At 45.9% G+C, this 18324-nt stretch overlaps 1 pseudogene; it reads left to right on the forward strand.

Moving 5' to 3' along the window:
* Window positions 1-891: 891 nt before the first annotated feature.
* LOC140720645 (uncharacterized) lies at window positions 892-17689 on the forward strand (annotated as a pseudogene).
* The last annotated feature ends 635 nt before the right edge of the window (window positions 17690-18324 follow it).

The raw sequence follows: 18324 nt of genomic DNA on the forward strand, positions 1-18324 counted from the left end.
CCCACAGACCCCTGTATAAAGGCGACTGTGGGCTGCTGCTCTCCCTCATTTTCCCCAGGATGTAGTGTTGTTTATTCTTCCAGTCAATAAAAGCCGATATCTCGTTTCCTAAGTCTCAGCGTGAGTTATTGATGGTGCATCAGTGTGGACCCCGCTGGCAATTCTGGTGTTGTGACCCGAATCGAGACAAACACTACGCTGCCCACTCCACCAACAACACGGCACAGCCGGACACCTAACAGGGGACTTTACATCTCACAACACTGGATTCAGTGATGAAACCCGTGATTAATGTTGTTGTCCCACCGAAAAATCCATTAAAGTGATTTTAAATACGAGCGCTCCCCCACAGGTGACGTCACACAGCTCCCCCCCCCACTCGCCTGACGTCACACATGGGCTCCCCACACCGGGATCTGCCCTGACGGGCGCGGTGTCTTACGTCACCCACGTGCTGCTGTACTCGAGCTTTATCGGTTTAACGGCTGGGCTAATAATTAAGTGTTTATAAACATAGACTGATTTAACTGAAACCCGCACATTTCCTGTGTGGGTCTGAATTGTGTGTCGGGATGGGATGGGATGGGAATCGAAATTATAACTCTGAGAACTCTGTGACCTGGGGCTGGAGGGAAAGGGATCGGGGAAGATATGGAGGGAAAAACTAAATACGAGTCTGGTGTAAATATGGAAATAATATAGGGAAATAATGAAATAATTTGGGAAGTGCGGCGGTGGGTCGGGCAATATGTGAAGGGGGAGGAACAGTCACCGAGTCACGTGATCCTGTTTTACCGCGGATCGTCAGCATTTTCCGAGGCTCCGCCTAACGCCCGTGACGCAATAAGCACATTGCGCATGCTCACATTCCCGGGAACGGCAGTGTTTTTTCGTTCTTTGTGAAAGCGGGACGGCGGTGAGATCGGGATCGGAATGGGCTTCTCGCCCCCTTGGACGGGGAGCCGGAGACGGATTATTCTCTGCGGGGCAACCCCAACCATTTCCCTTCGGTAAGTATTGAAGCCGGTCCCGAGCGGGGAGGTCTGACGTTGGGTAGTGAGTTAACTTTCCCGAACTCAAACAAGAGAAAATCTGCAGTTGCTGGAAATGCGAGCAACGCGCACAAAATGCTGGAGGAACTCAGCAGTCCGGGCAGCATCTAGGGGAAGAATACAGTCGACATTACCGGCCGAAACCCTTCGGCAAGACTGGAGAATAAAAGGTGGGGGTGGGGAGGGAGAGAGAAACACAAGGTGATCGGTGAAACCTGAAGGGGGAGGGGATGAACTTTCCCGAACTGGCGGCCTCGCCTCGCTTCCTTCACAGAATCTGCCGGGGTCGGTCCGGGTTGTGAGACCTTCACACCGAACCGTCTGAGATGAGCCGGCGCTCAGCCCCTGTTGTTCTGGTCCTATTAGCAGGATGACGTAAACATGTTTCTATATTGTCACTGACAGAGAATCGTATAGTGTGTGTTCCGTGTGTTATCTGAATGTACTTGCCTGTGATGCTGCCACAAGTCAGTGTTTCTCTGTACCTGTACCTTCCCGTACTTGTGCACTTGGCAATAAATTCAACAGGTCCTGAGAAATCTCAGTGAGATTTGATTAGTGATGATCATCTTGGCAGCTCGGTAGGTCGAATGTATGCGACAGTACACTGTTAAATGCAAAACCCTGAACAGTGTCGATGATCAGAGGGATCTTAGACTCCAAGTTCATCGCTCCCTGAAAGAGACTGCACAGATTCATCGGGTGGTTAAGAAGGCAAATGGCATGGTTGTCTTTATTAGTTGAAGCATTGAGTTCAAAAGTCATGAAGTTGTGTTGCAGCTTTATAAAACTAGTTAGACCACATCTGGAGTGTTTCACACAGTTCTGGTCGCCCCCATTCTCGGAAGGATGTCGGGGCTTTGGAGTGGGCGCAGAAAAGGTTTACCAGGATATTGCCTGGATTAGAGGACCTGAGCTATAACGGGAGGTTGGACAAAATTGTGTTGTTTTCTCCGGAGCCGTGCCGGCTGGGGTGAGACTGGATAGACGTTTATAAGATTACCAGAGGATTAGAAGCCATGTCTCAGAAAGGCAGCGTCCATTATCAAGGACCTCCAGCACCCAGGGCATGTGGTTTTCTCAATGTTACCAGCAGGTAAGGAGGTACAGAAGTCTGAAGGCTCACACTCAGTGATTCAGGAACAGTTTCTTCCACTCTGCCATCCGATTGCTAAATGGATATTGAACCCTTGAACACTACCTCACATTTAAAATATATAGTATTTCTGTTTGTTGCACGATTTTTAATGTATTCACAGAAACAAAGAAAACCTACAGCACAATACAAGCCCTTCGGCCCACAAAGTTGTGCCAACATGTCCCTACCTTAGGAATTACTATGGTTACCCATAGCCTTCTATTTTTCTAAGCTAGTATTTCTTTATTTTTCTCCAGTGTCTCCAGGTACCTATACAAAAGACCATATTCTACCCTCCTCCACCACCGTTGCCGGTAGCCAATTCCACACACTCACCACTCTCTGAGTAAAAAAACTTATCCGTAACATTTCCTCTGCAACTACTCCCCAGCACCTTAAACGTGTGCTGTCTTTTCATAACCATTTCAGACCTGGGAAAAAGTCTCTGACCATCCACACGATCAATGCCTCTCATCATCTTATACACCTCTATCAGGTCACCTCTCATCCTCCGTTGCTCCAAGTAGAAAAGGCCGAGTTCACTCAAACTCTTCTAATAAGGCATGCTCCCCAATCCAGGCAACATCTGTGTAAATATCCTCTGCACCATTTCTATGGTTTCCACATGCTTCGTGTAGTGAGGCAACCAGAATTGAGCACAGTGGGGTGTGACCAGCATCACATATAGCTGCAACATTACCTCTCGGCTCCTAAATTCAATCCCACGATTGATGAAAGTCAATGTATCATATGCCTTCTTAACCACAGAGTCAACCTGCGTAGCAACTTTGAGTGTCCTATGGACTGGGACCCCAGGATCCCTCTGATCCTCTACACTGCCAAGAGTCTTACCATTAATGTTATATTCTGCAATCATGTTTGACCTAACAAAATGAACCACGTCACAGTTATCTTGGTTGAACTCCATCTGCCACTTTTCAGCCCATTTTTGCATCCTATCAATGTCCCACTAAAACCTCTGACAGCCCTCCACACTATCCACAACTCCCCCAAACATGGTGTCATCAGCAAACTTGCTAACCCATCCCTCCACTTCCTCATCCAGGTCATTTATCAAAATCACAAAGAGTAAGGGTCCCAGATATGCTGTAAATAATTTAGTTGTTTATTTTTATTATTTTATTTTGTTTTTTTTCCTTCTATAATATGTATTGCATTGAACTGCTGCTGCACGGTTTTCAAATTTCATGACACACACCGGTGATAATAAACCTGATTCTGATTCTGAGTGGACAGACAATCTATTTTTCCTGGGGGTTGAAATGTCTAATATATTTATGGTGAGAGGAGATGTAAGCAGCAAGTTTGTTTCTTTACACAGAGTGGTGGGTAGCTGGAAAACTCTGCCTGGGGTGGGAGACCCGACTGGTCACGTGATCCCGTTTGCCCCTCCCATTTAACAGCAGATGGGCAGCACCTGTGCATCTGTTTCCGAGGCCCTGCCCTCCGGATGATGTGACACTCACTTCGCACATGTTCACTGTCTCCGGCCGGGCGGTGTTTTCTTTTCCGCTCAGTGCTGAAGTGCATCATCTGTGGGATCGAGGGAAGGGTCCTCACCTCCTGGGTGGGGGAGCCAGGGGTCGGGATCACTGTCTGTGGGCCAAAGATATCGCGTTCCTGTCGGTGAGTATTGAGACCGATCCCAAGCGGGGAGATCCAATGTTGGCCGTGAGCACCAAACTGAGAACCAATTACTCATTTATTTTCTGATTATCTGGGCTGGTCAAAAATGTGTAGACTTCACTTAATCTGCATTGAACGATCCAAACCTGGAGCCCAGGCTCTCTATTTCCACAGAGTTGAAATGGGAGACCCACCAACAGGTCACGTGAGGCTGTTTACTGTTGATCTGCCCTGCCCTTCACTTTGTGATGCAAGATGACGTGGTGTGTGCTCAGAGTCCCCGGATGGGTCAGGATGCTTCCTCTATGTTGTGTTGGGGGATCTGACGTTGGTCACTGAGTCCCGTTAACTTCCTCCAACTCGCCTCGTTTCCTGAGGCTGCTCACATTTGTCCTTGAGCTTTATGGCTGTTGTGTCTTCTCCCGGAGTGGGGTGGGTGAGAAAGGAGAACGTTCCAGGTTGCGGGGATCTTTGATTTCACTGCCTGCTTTACCGAGGGACTGGGAAGTCTAGGGGGAGAGTGGTTTCTGTGATGTGCACGTGGCCAAGTGGTTAAGCAATCTGAAGGTCATGAGTTTGAGCCTCGGGCCAGGCAGTGCGTTGTATCCTTGAGCATGGCACTTAACCACACATTGCTCCTGCACGTTTATAGCCCAGATGGATCAAATCACCTAATCCTGTTCCTGTGTCTTATGTATTACCATGACAGAATGATGGCTCCTTCTTATCCCATATTGTTTTGTGATGTGTGAGGGACAATAAAAGATTGTTCACTGAGATTATTATATTTGGCTTCAACGTTTAAATTTCAGTGAGTTTTGTTCTTAGTAACATTAAGCAGAAATGTTTGGTTCTCCTTTTCATTGTTAATGTGCTTCATTATCTCTCTGGTTAATGTTAGACCCGCGGTGAGAGGTTTATTGGAAGAAAAAACCCCAGCTGGAAGCAAACCATGGCTAAAGATGTGGGAATAGCAACAAGTGAACTGGCCCGAGGACTGAGAGCATCAACTGGAGAGAACAACTCTGAATCAGCTGACTTGGAGATCCCAGTGAGTCAGTGAGGAGGAAGTTTGGTGAGTCTCATTTACTCAAACACTGGTCCTTTATACATTACATACCTGTACAATAGAAGGTGGGAAATAGTTGGTGAGACTGAATGTGCCCAGAAGAACCATTTATGCCTCTGTCAGACACAGTTGCAATCACACCAGGTCTGGTAATGTGCTTCCAGCAGCCCAGCCCTTTAAAACCACTCCCACTGTGGAAGTCGAATCTGGATAAAGTCACTCTGAGACCATACGGTACAAACTCTTTATTCCAAGCACCCAGGGCTTACTTAGTTAGTCGCTCAAACAGGAACAGTCTGTGACTGTTCCCACCCAATCCACTAACTGACTAACAATTCCCCTTACACCACAGATATATCCATCCAGATACCCCCACACAAGACAGGCTGGAGCCAAAGATATTTACTACATGACAGGCTGTAGCCCCTAAAGACAAACTACAAAATAGTCATAATGGTTTACACACACAGAACAGACTGAAGCTATCCTATCTCTACATGTGAATGTGCAAGGAGATAAGCATCTTGAAACCCTAGCTAGCTACCCACAAGAAGAAACATGTCTCAGCACATCGGTTGATCATCAGCAGTTTCTTTCAGAAAAACAGGCTGCTATTGTTTAACGAAGTGTTAACCATTTTACAGACTTTATCCTTCCCTCCTTTTGATCATTACATTATCAACAACGCAGTAACTTCTTACAGAGATAGCAACTGATGACAGCATTGACTTATCAGTGGGTAAAGACAGGGTACAACAGTAATTGTAACAAAGATATGTACAACTGTTAGGACATAATGCAGTATCATGCCCCACATATTACCAAACAGGCCTTCAAAGATCACCATTTCGACCCTTCGGTGAACCCGTGTAAATCCTGCCCTACTTTCTTGATGCTGTCAATCTCCTTTGCAGTGTGCTCGGAGAGGGGTGTAATGTTAGTAGATTCATCAGGGATATACGTGCAGCATTCTGTGTCAATAACAGCACAGGTTCCCTCTTTCTCAGCTGGGATAAACTCTAAAGCTGTACGATTCTGTATGACTGTTTGCCAGATTGCAATCATTTCAGTGGATATTTCTGTTACTTGGGCCTGTGTTTCTGTCAGGGCCCCTGCAGTATTGTGGCCAGCTCCTCAAGTGCTGTATCCAAATTGATTATCTCTCATGAATTCCTGGCTACTCCATAGGAGAGAAAAGTAATCATCCAAAATCAATCAGTCTCAGTTATTCCTCTCGGCTGCTGGGCACCTGCAAGTATGGCCAGGATGCATGTTTCCCAGTATTGGAAGTTCCGTTTGGTGGGGGCCTGAGACACCATCCCTCAAAACACTGACAGCCACAGTCATCTCTGACTGGACCACAGGTCCTCATCTCACTTCCCCGGATGTTATTTGAGAAAGCCCAAGCTGAAAGTTCCTCACTCTGGTTGAGCAGGATTACTGACATTGGAACCATAGTTTTACCATGCTGTGGAATTTCAGCACAAACCCAGCAGGCCCCTAGTTCTACCTGTTTGGCATAGGTATGACAGAAAGACAGAAATGTGTTAACATAGGGGCCCCCGGATGCTGGGGTGAGCCCTCTCAAAGACATAAACATGAACACCACTAACAACCAATACATTCCCATTAGTCCGAGAGAGACCTTCTACTCAGTTCCTTCAGTAACATGTTTGGCACCTAATGATGTATCCACCGAGATTGTCCCTTCAGTTTCACACCCTTGTGAGTGGTCGGTAACACCTGATATGGTCCTCTCCACTGCGGTCTGAGTTTCCCTCAATCCCAGTTCTTCATCAGGAAAAAAAATCCCAGGTTCCATGGTGGGATAGTCACTCCTTTCTGCGGAGTAGTTCTCTTCCTTGTAAGCCTGTCATACCTGTGAATGTATGCTTGGAAAATGTTGGTTAGTTGGCATATATATTTCCCCATGTCTTCCCCTTGCGTATGAATATCCAATTTTGCTGGTAGACTTTCTGGGAGCAATGGTACACAAGGTCTTAGTCCCCAGTGTGTCTTCATGGGCCGTCCATAAATGATTTCAGCTGGTGACAACCCTGTTTTCCCCTGTGGGGTAACCCTCATGTGGAACTGGGTAACGGTAGGACCTTCAACCAAGTGAGTCCAGTCTCCACCGTTAGTCTGGCCAGTTTACGCTTCAGAGTGCCATTGGCTCTCTCTACTCTGCCAGCGGCCCGTGGGTGGTGTACACAGTGGAATTGTTGCTTGATAGCTAGTTTGTTACGTACGCCTTTGTTTACTTTCATCACAAAGTGTGGGTCATTGTCAGAGCTCAGCATCTCTGCCAGGCCGTACCTGGGAATTATTTCCCATAATAGTAACTTCACAACAGTCATAACAGTATTATTGGTAGTTGGAACAGCTTCAACCCATCTACTAAACACATCTATAATATCTAAGCAGTATCTATAGCTATGTACTCTAGGCAATTCAATAAAATCAAATTGTAGACACAAAAAGGTCCACCTGGCAAGGGACTCGTACCTGGTGTGCAGGGTACAGGTTACCAACTATTCCCTCCTTTCCCAGGTGTGTACAATTATGTATATAATCGACCAATATTGGTAAAAACTGTGTAGGAACACAAACCTGTCCCACTGGGGTGATCCAAAAACCTAGGTCGGGGTCTTTCTGTCACCCCCATCTGGGACCACAGTTTTCACTCCTCCTCAGAGGCGTCCCCCTGAGAAGAACAAAACTCGAAGTAGCTGTAGAGCGGTGAGTAAGTTGTTTACAAAGGTGGCATTACTAATGGGGTGGCCAGAGGAAGTCAGGAATCCCAATGTTCCCAGAGAGCCCTGTAGTCATATACAATTCCAAATGTATAACGGGAGTCTGTGTAAACGTTCCCACTTTAGTCTGTTGCTGGGATACAGGCACGAGTCAGAGCAAACAGCTCAGCCTTCTGGGTGGAGACAGCTGCTTCAAAAGAGGCTTGCTCAATTACTTCACTGTCCGTCACTATCGCATAGTCAGAATATCATTTTCCTGCTGGATCCACAAAGGAGCTTCCATTCTCATAAAACGTTGCCTCGGGATTGGTGGGATATTGCTAAATGGATGGGAGAGTCTGTCCTTCTTTCATGGTGATCCAGACAGGGGGACAGTTGGTGCGACAGATTTCTTGGCCTGAAATTACACAGAGATAGGATACAGCATCTTGGGATTGGACACTATTAAAAGGTTGTCTTAACAGATATCCCGTCTTCACCTCAGACTTCTTCCCGTATTGGACTAGACCCGCGGCCAAGTGTTGCCAGTCTCCATCGGTGCTGGAGGCTTGTTTTGTTAGGGTGTAGGCCAGGAACCCTGGGCTCTTTGGCTTGAACCTAGTGCAAACCCTAATGGTGGTATGGGGAACTACCAGTTCTGTCTGTCACCAAAGGAAATCTGGAAATTCGGCCAGGAATGCAATACCGTCTCTTCCTTTAACCTGTCTAATCACCATGACTGGGAATTTCTGTCCATCGGGTGGTGCATAATATTGGCTTTCCTCAGTGGCGCACCCCGTAGGGTCAAAGCACAGAGTCACATGAGGGTCGGCTGCTGGCAGAAGGAGTGGAGTCCAAATTAAGTGCCCTCCACTTGGGGGTCGGAAACTGGGGAAGCTGTTGGTCGTTCACCCGTCAAGGGTGACAGCATTGTCTGTGCAAAGAATCTCGACTTCCAACAGACGGAGCAAGTCTCTCCCTGCTAGATTACACCCCTGTCTGGTGGTGACTGTAAATGAAACCTCACACTGGCTCCCCTGGAATTCCACCTGCAGTGGCTGGGTACGTGAATATGTACGTTCTGTGCCTTCAAACCCTGACAGAGTGATTATAATGTCTGATAGCTGGAATCCCTTTTCCGATACTATTTCCTGATTGAGTGTTGTGGTTGCCCTCATTATCAATCATAAACGGAACTGGATTTCCAGCAACTTGCAATATTACTTTGGGCTCTTCCTGAGGGTTGGCACTCATGGTTGGAAGCATCTTCTTGTCAATTTCTAAACGGGTTGTTGTCCCCACCTGTCCCTTGGTAGGTTTTTGCTCCCATTTCTGTTCCTCAGATAAAGCCCGTTCGCATCCTTCTTCCCACTGAACATGTTCACTTTAAATATTAGTTCCCTTCGGGGTTGATCGAGATTCGAAAGTTGGGTCCTAATAATATGTCAAAGCTTGTCGCATTCGATTTCAGTCATTGTCAGGCCAATCCATATTATTTGTTTTAATCATGTTGGCGAACTTAGTTGGTAAGCATTGGAGCAGTAGGGCATTGAACTGGGGGGACAGATTCCCATCATTAAAGTCTTGGTCTCCTGCGAAGGTGCCATAGCAGGCCACAAATCACTCTCAGTAGTCTGGTCCCGATTCCCCAGGCTTAGGTTTGCATTCAGGTACTGCTGTTCAGGAGGATTTAAACTAATGTGGCAGGGGGATAGGAACAAGTGCAGAGAGACGGAGGGGTGCAAAATGAGAGTAGCAAAATTCCATATCCACCGTCAACCCTTTAAGTATCATTTGCCAATCTATCTTAGCTAATTCATATCTCATACCTTCAAAGCTACCCTTCTTTAAGTTCAGAACCTTTGTTTCTGAATTAACTCTCCATCTTAATGAAGAATTCCACCATATTATGGTCATTCTTGCCCAAGGGGCCTCGCACAACAAGATTGCTAACTAACCCTTCCTGTTTGCTCAATATCCAATGTGGAATTGCCTGCTCTCTAGTTGGTTCCTCAACATTCATATGCAATGGCAAGCATTTAAAGATTGCAAGGATGAACTACAACAAGTGTTCTTCCAGTTTGGCAAAAGAATAAACCAGGGAAGATAGTGCACCCGTGGCTGACAGGGGAAACTAGGGATAGTATCAAGTCCACAGAAGTAACATACAAATTAGCCAGAAAAAGTGGCACACCTGAGGACTGGGAGAAATTCAGAGTCCAGCAGAGGAGGACAATGGGATTAATTAGGAAAGGGAAAAAATATTATGAGAGAAAGCTGGCAGGGAACATTAAAACTGACTGTAAAAGCTTTTATAGATAAGTGAAAAGAAAAAGATTGGTTAAGACAAATGTAGGTCCCTTACAGTTAGAATCAGGTGAATTGGTCATAGGGAACAAGGACATGGCAGACCAATTCAATAACTACTTCAGTTCTGTCTTCACTAAGGAGGACATAAATAATCTTCTGGAAATAGTAGAGGACCGAGGGTCTAGTGAGATGAAGGAACTGAGGGAAATACATGTTAGTAGGGAAGTGGTGTTAGGTAAATTGAAGGGATTAAAGGCAGATAAATCCCCAGGGCAAGATGGTCTGCATCCCAGAGTGCTTAAGAAATTAGCCCAAGAAATAGTGGATGCATTAGTGATAATTTTTCAAAACTCCTTAGATTCTGGATTAGTTCCTGAGGATTGGAGGGTGGCTAATGTGACCTCACTTTTTTAAAAAAATGAGGGAGAGAGAAACCAGGAAATTATAGACCGGTTAGCCTGACATCGGTGGTGGGGAAAATGCTAGAGTTGGTTGTGAAAATGTGATAACAGCACATTTGGAAAGAGGTGAAATAATCGGATAACGTCAGCATGGATTTGTGAAAGGAAAATCATGTCTGTCGAATCTTACAGAATTTTTTGAGGATGTAACTAGTAGAACGGATGGGGAGAATAAGTGGATGTCGTATATTTAGATTTTCAAAAGTCTTTTGACAAGGTCCCACACAGGAGATTAGTGTGCAAATTTAAAGCACACAGTATTGGCAGTATGTTATTGATGTGGATAGAGAATTGGTTGGTAAACAGGAAGCAAAGAGTGGGAATAAGCGGGACCTTTTCAGATTGGCAGGCAGTCACAAGTGGGGTACTGCAAGGCTCAGTGCTGGGACCCCAGTTGTTTACAATGTATATTAATGATTTAGACGAGGGAATTAAATGCAGCATCTCCAAGTTTGCAGATGACACGAAGCTGGGCGGCAGTGTTAGCTGTGAGGATGCAGGGTGACTTGGATAGGTTAGGTGTGTAGGCAAATTCATGGCAGATGCAATTTAATGTGGATAAATGTGAGGTTATTCACTTTGGTTGCAAGAACAGGAAAACAGATTATTATCTGAATGGCCAATTAGGAAAAGGGGAGGTGCAATGAGACCTGGGTGTCATTGTACACCAGTCATTGAAAGTGGGCATGCAGGTACAGCAGGCGGTGAAAAAGGCAAATGGTATGCTGGCATTCATAGCACGAGGATTCAAGTACAGGAGCAGGGAGGTTCTACTGCTGTTGTACAAGGCCCTGGTGAGGCCACAGCCGGAGTACTGTATGCAGTTTTGGTTCCCTAATCTGAGGAAAGACATTCTTGCCATAGAGGGAGTACAAAGAAGGTTCACCAGATTGATTCCTGGAATGGCAGGATTTTTATATGAAGAAAGACTGGATCGACTAGGCTTATACTCGCTGGTATTTAGAAGATTGAGGGGGGATCTTATTGAAACGTATAAAATTCCAAAGGGATTGGACAGGCTAGATGCAGGAAGATTGTTTCCAATGTTGGGGGAGTCCAGAATGAGGGGTCACAGTTTAAGGATAAAGGGGAAGCCTTTTAGGACCAAGATGAGGAAAAACATCTTCACAGAGTGGTGAATCTGTGGAATTCTCTGCCACAGGAAACAGTTGAGGCCAGTTCATTGGCTATATTTAAGAGGGAGTTCGATATGGCCCTGGTGGCTAACGGGATCAGGGGTATGGAGAGAAAGCAGGTACAAGGTTCTGAGTTGGATGATCAGCCATGATCATACTGAATGGCGGTGCAGGCTTGAAGGGCCTAATGGCCTACTCCTGCACCTATTTTCTATGTGTGGAAAATTAAAATCTCCCACAATCACAACCTTGTGCTTACTACAAATATCTGCTATCTCCTTACAAATTTCCTCCTCCAATTCTCGCTCCCAATTAGGTGGTTTATAATACACCCCTATAAGTGTTACTATACCTTCCCCATTCCTCAATTCCACCCAAATAGGCTCCCTAAATGAACCCTGTAATCTATCCTGTCAAAGCACCACTGTAATATTTTCTCAGACAAGCATTGCAATACCTCCCCCTCTTGCCCTTCTGATTCTGTCACACCAGAAGCAACAATATATTAGAATATTTAGTTGCCAATCACACCCCTCCTGCAACCATGTTTCACTAATAGATACAACATCATATTTCCAGTTATCAATCCATACTCTAAGCTCATCCACCTTTCTTACAATGCTCCTAGCATTAAAATAGATGCATTCAAGAAACTTTCCACCTCTTTCTCTCTGTTTATCCCTAACGGTGCAAACAACTTTATTATCTCTTTTTTTCCCTTCTCCCCTACACCTTCAGTCTGAGCGCTCTTACATCAGGGAGGAAGTTCAAATCATCTCTGTGTTAAAAGTTTAGCCATCATGGTGACTAAAGGCAGCTGCAGGTTCATGAGGGACTGTTGCTGTCAGATTCTGCAGTTCTTGCGGCGGCTCATCGCACCCAGGACTGAACCCTGGTCACTGAGCATTGGAGGAGTCTGTTCAGTTGATGTTAGCCTTAAACTAGACTGGCATTTAATATTGTGGATCTGTGAAAGGTAAATCAGTTCTGTATCAAATCCCGTGTCTCAGGTACTTACTGTCTCTACCACACTCACAATGTACACTAGAAAGGCCAATCAGCCCATCTGATTCCTGCCCATGTTTCTGTTCCATATCAGTATATCAAAATCTATCCCTGCCGTTCCCCTCTCACCCTCCCTGAGATGACAGGTTGCATCTAGTCACCACTCCGTGGGATAGGAGATTTCCCATGAATTTCATGGGAACATATAAATGCACAACACATTACTGATGCTTTGTCCCACATTGCTGTGCCGACCATGTATCTTACTCTAGAAGCTGCTTAGAATTACCCTGCCGCATAGCCACCTATTTTCCTAAGCTCCATGTACCTATCTGAGAGTCTCTTAAAAGACCCTATTATATCTGCCTCTACCACCGTCGCTGGCAGTGCGTTCCACACACACACCACTCTTCGCTTAAAAAACTTAGCTCTGACATCTCCTCTGTACCTACTTCCAAGCAGCTTAAACCTATTCCCCCTCGTGTTAGCAGTTTCTGCCCTGGAAAAAAGCCTCTGGCTATCCACACGACCAATGCCTCTCATCATCTTATACACCTGCATGATTTTCTCCAGGGTGAATAAGACGATGACCTCACTGTGGTTTTGACGTTCTCTCTCTCCCTCTGTCTCTGATGTCACAGTCCCGCCTCAATAAGGCGCTTAAAGCGACACTCACAGTAAGCGAACCTGCGGTCTCGTAACACAATGCACCTCTAAAGTCTGACAGCAGACTAGCGAGTGAATCTTAGATGGTGCAGAGTCAGAAACCGAAGAGTTGTCAGCCTGAGTCAGGGCTTTGGGGCTCCAGAAAGAGATGGGGTCTAGACTTTACCAGGAGGAGGAGGAGGAGGAGGAGGAATCAGACCAGCAGGATGTGGCTACAAAAGAAAGGTCAGAAACATTTGGAAACTGGTTGACCGAAATAATGGTGGTTAATTTCAGGCAGCAAATGTGGAGAGGAATAAAAACACAATGTTTAGGCCGAGCCCCTTCAGCATGCCTAGACTGTGTACTCCACTGCTTAGTTGCTACCTGAATTGCAGAGTTCCTCCAGCGTTTTGTGTGTGTGCGTCTCTGTATTTCCAGCAACTGCAGAATCTCCTGTGTTTTATATCTGCATTTTACTTTGGCATTAGATACACATTGATATTGAGTATATTGCTTATGGGAGCCGCTTTCTGCGTTAAAACACCCGCAGATTTTTCTATACACACGATTAAAAAAAATGCGGTATGGACATTGAACCGGTGCTTGCAGAAATGGTTAATGGCACCGTGATTACCCAGAGGGCCATGCATTAAGAATTTTGCCAGCGCTGAAGCGCCGATGAAATGCACCAATGTCAGACTGAGGATGTCACCGAGTATCACGCATGCGCGCAGTACACTGAAGGCCTTGAAAATGTCGGGTGCAGGTAAGAGCGATTCTCCATGTTTTTATCTTAAACACCGACTTCGGGACAATTCCTGTGAAATCCGGACACCGTGGCCAACAATCCCGGGACAGTCCTGCTCTTGCCCCTGTCTCTCAGCCCCATGATCCGTACACGGGCCCCGGGGAGCTTCCGGCTGCTGAGGGAATGGGAACCGATGGATCTCTCAGACAGAGCTTAGCTCCGGCTATAATAAAGGCAAGGATTAGGAACTCAGAGAAAGGGAACAAAATCTTTTACATCACCAGTTGAGAAAATCACCTTTGTTCTATCTCCAATCACTAACAAGAGAAAATCTGCAGATGCTGGAAATTCAAGCAACACTCACAAAATGCTGGAGGAATTCAGCATTAGTACTCTTTTCCATAGATGCTGCCTGGCCTGCTGAGTTCCTCCAGCATTTTGTGCCTGTTGCTTGTTCTACCTCCTCTTGTTCTGGACATTTCTACCCGTGAGAACATGTTTTGTCCCATTTTCTCTGGGTAGTTAATGATGGCAAACACCTTTGTCCTGGGCAGCAAGTAGCTTTCACATCCCAAATGTGCCAGGCTCCAATGAAACAGACTACAGCCCTTCCCTTCATATTCATTGGCATTACCATCACTGAGTTCACCACTGTCAGTCATTGGGGGAGGCTTCAGGGGAATACAGAAACTGGTGATACTTGTGTGTTTTCTGGTGTTGCAAAAGTTGCTGGAGAAATTGCAAGTGGGAAGAAGTGGAGTGATATTTGGAAATCTGACTTTTTAAAGCGTAACTTAGCAAGCAAACCACATATGGACAATATGCAAAAACTTTGGTGAGAAAATCCTTCATTACCCATTACAGGCCAGCTACATAGGTTGTGTGAGAGTGCAGATGAACTGGATCAAACCCAGAGGAGATCAAAGTTCCTATTGACAGTGATTTGCTAGCTGTGAAAATGAATACCTCTCTATAAAAAAAACTCACTGTGCACATCTTGTCACTGTGTAAAAAAAAATGCACAGTGCAAGACTTATGTACACACTGGTTATTACAAATTAGATGGGTATTGGAGGGAAGATGGGGAGACCTGTAGTGTCCCTGATGCCCTCACTTACAAGAAATGCATCCAGCTGCAGCTTGTAACCCTGCACTTTAAGGAGTTGGAACTTGAAACGCATATGGGGATTGATGGTCATTCCAAATACCAGCACTCTGCCCAGTCAGGAGATGATTTCTCTTCCAACTTGGGTTTAACCTCACTGTAACAGTGTGATACCAAATCAAACCTTGGCAACTCAAGTAATCTCATCTGAAATGTTGTCCTACACCCATTGATGGATTTTGTAAATCTTTTACAGGTTAAAAAAGGGAAGGAATTTGTCTCCAGGAATCTCAAACACGACACGCCAGTTTTGTTGTCTCTGTCTAGATATTTAAGAAGTGGAACAAGCGATCCTATCAACCATCCTTCCTGCTCAGACTGTGGGGAGGGATTCATTCGGTCATCTGAGCAACTAGCAAGCCTGGCATTTTACAAAGGAGAAAGGCCGTTCACCTGCTCAGACAGTGGGAATAGATTCACTCGGTCATCTCAACTGAAGGTACATCAGCAAGTTCACACTGGGCAAGGCCATTCACCTGTTCTCTGTGTGAGAAGGGATTCAGTCGGTCTTCCCACCTGTGGACACACCAGTCAGTTCACACTGGGCAGAGGCTGGTCAACTGCTGAATTTCAGGGAAGGGATTCTCTCGGTCATCTGACCTAATGGCTCACCAACATGTTCACACCAGGGGGCTGCCATTCACCTGCACAGTCTGCAGGAAGGGATTCACTCATTCATCCAACCTACTGAGTCATCAGCGAGTTCACACTGGGGAAAAGCCATTCACCTGCTCAGTCTGCGGGAAGGGATTCACTCATTCATCCAACCTACTGAGTCATCAGCGAGTTCACACTGGGGAGAGGCCATTCACCTGCTCAGTCTGTGGGAAGGGATTCACTCAGTCATCCAACCTACAGAGTCATCAGCAAGTTCACACAGGGGAGAGGCCGTTCACCTGCTCAGTCTGTGGGAAGGGATTCACTGATTCATCCCACCTACTGAGTCATCAGCGAGTTCACACTGGGGAGAAGCCATTCACCTGCTCAGAATGTGGGAAGGGATTCACACAGTCATCCCACCTGCAGGGTCATCAGCGAGTTCACACTGGGGAGAAGCCGTTCACCTGCTCAGTCTGTGGGAAAGGCTTCACTCAGTCATCCAAACTACTGGTCCACCAGCAAGTTCACACTGGGGAGAGGCCATTCACCTGCTCACCATGCGGGAAGGGATTCACTAGCTCATCTAAACTGAAGGTACATCAGAGAGTTCACACTGGGGAGAAGCCATTCACCTGCTCAGTCTGTGGCAAGGGATTCACTCAGTCATCCCAACTACAGAGTCATCAGCGAGTTCACACTGGGGAGAGGCCGTTCACCTGCTCAGAATGTGGGAAGGGATTCACTCAGTCATCCAGCCTACAGAGTCATCAGTGAGTTCACACTGGGGAGAGGCCGTTCACCTGCTCAGAATGTGGGAAGGGATTCACTCAGTCATCCAGCCTACAGAGTCACCAGCGAGTTCACACTGGGGAGAGGCCGTTCACCTGCTCAGAATGTGGGAAGGGATTCATACTGTCATTCTACCTACAGAGACACCAGCGAGTTCACACTGGGGAGAGGCCATTCACCTGCTCAGTCTGTGGGAAGGGATTCACTCAGTCATCCAACCTACTGGTACATCAGCGAGTTCACACTGGGGAGAAGCCATTCTCCTGTTCAGTCTGTGGGAAGCGATTCACTCATTCACACCATCTGCAGAATCATCAGCGAGTTCACACTGGGGAGAAGCCGTTCCCCTGCTTAGACTGTGGGATAGGATTCACTCAGTCATCACAACTACTGGCACAGCAGTCAGTTCACAGTGGGGACGGGCCGTTGTTATGAATCCCTGGGTTTCATTTGCTGTAATTTTAAGAGAGAGAGATTAAGAAGGTATTCACTTTCAGAATCAGAATCAGAATCAGTCTGACTTGCAGCTTATTTACATCGCTCACTGCTTGTTTAGTTTTAACCGAGGACACAGACACTCAGAGTCAGACGGAGACGAAGGAGGAAAAACTAAAGGATCGAAACCAGGGAACTAGTGGCCAAGGGTCACTGTTTGGAACTTTCCTATGCCCACAAGGGTGGGTTAATTATACAATCACCGTACATCGAATGTGTGGTTGTCACCTTGTTTGATCCATAGGAGTGGATCGGATTTGGCGCATCCTGTGGAGACCACTTATGTGTTAACCCTTGTCTGGCTGTGGTGTGGTTGTTCACTTGAAGACGATACACCTTGTGACAAGTCACTTTCGGTGATAATTTGTATGTGGATTTGGAGCGATGACGGATAAAATCTACAGCGACTGTTCTCTTGTTTTACCACCGTGGAACCTGTGGAATTCAACATATTTGCGTTCTCTCGCCATTTACCCTGGATTACAAATCTCTCTCTCTGATCGCCTCTTCTGTAGTTGAACTGAACTTTCATACTTTACCATCTCAAGACTCCAAGCCTTGTTTCCCCCGAGCTCAATAGTTTGGGAGTTATATTTACACACATTTATAAACTTAACACTGTTAACTTCTGTTTATCTTCTTTAAGTTGCAATATTACAAGTAGATTCTAATAAAGACAGATTTAACATCAAAACCAGACTCCAGGTGTAGTCTATTGCTGCTGGCTTGTTTCTAAAGCATTATGGTTCGTAACAAATTTGGGGCGTGCGTCTGGGATATGAACAAATTTGGGGGCTATTGATCGAAGAATTATTGATTTGATTGGGGAAATCCCTTTTGATTCATTTGTGTGTGGAAATCAGCAGCAGCGGACATTTATAAATTTCTGGAGGCGCCAACCCCTGAGGCATTAGGAAAAGCCAAAAAGAATGAATTGCTGACTGTTGCTAATGGGCTGAATCTTAAGCAGGTAAGGGGGTGTGAAGGACCAGGGCAACCATAAAACTGGGAGAGGAGGTAAAGGTAAAACAATAGGGGTTTTATTATAAAATATAGTCATCCACCCCCTTTTTCAGAGACTGGGATCCCTGGTTCAACCGGTAATGATGTGCATTTCAATGTGTTCACCTGTCAGTCCTCGATTCTCTAAATGAAAGGGTTATCACATTTGATCTTCCTTCATATGATGACCCAACCATTTCAGGGATCAGTCTGTTGAAACTTCATTGCACACTCTATAACAAATACTCTCTAACCACTTTGTTAATCCTCTGTGCAAAAAATGTCCATCTTCCGCAGCCCCGTGTTGCCCGAACCACTCACCTCCTA

Source organism: Hemitrygon akajei, unplaced genomic scaffold, assembly GCF_048418815.1.
Source record: "Hemitrygon akajei unplaced genomic scaffold, sHemAka1.3 Scf000045, whole genome shotgun sequence".
Taxonomy (NCBI): Eukaryota; Metazoa; Chordata; class Chondrichthyes; order Myliobatiformes; family Dasyatidae; genus Hemitrygon; species Hemitrygon akajei.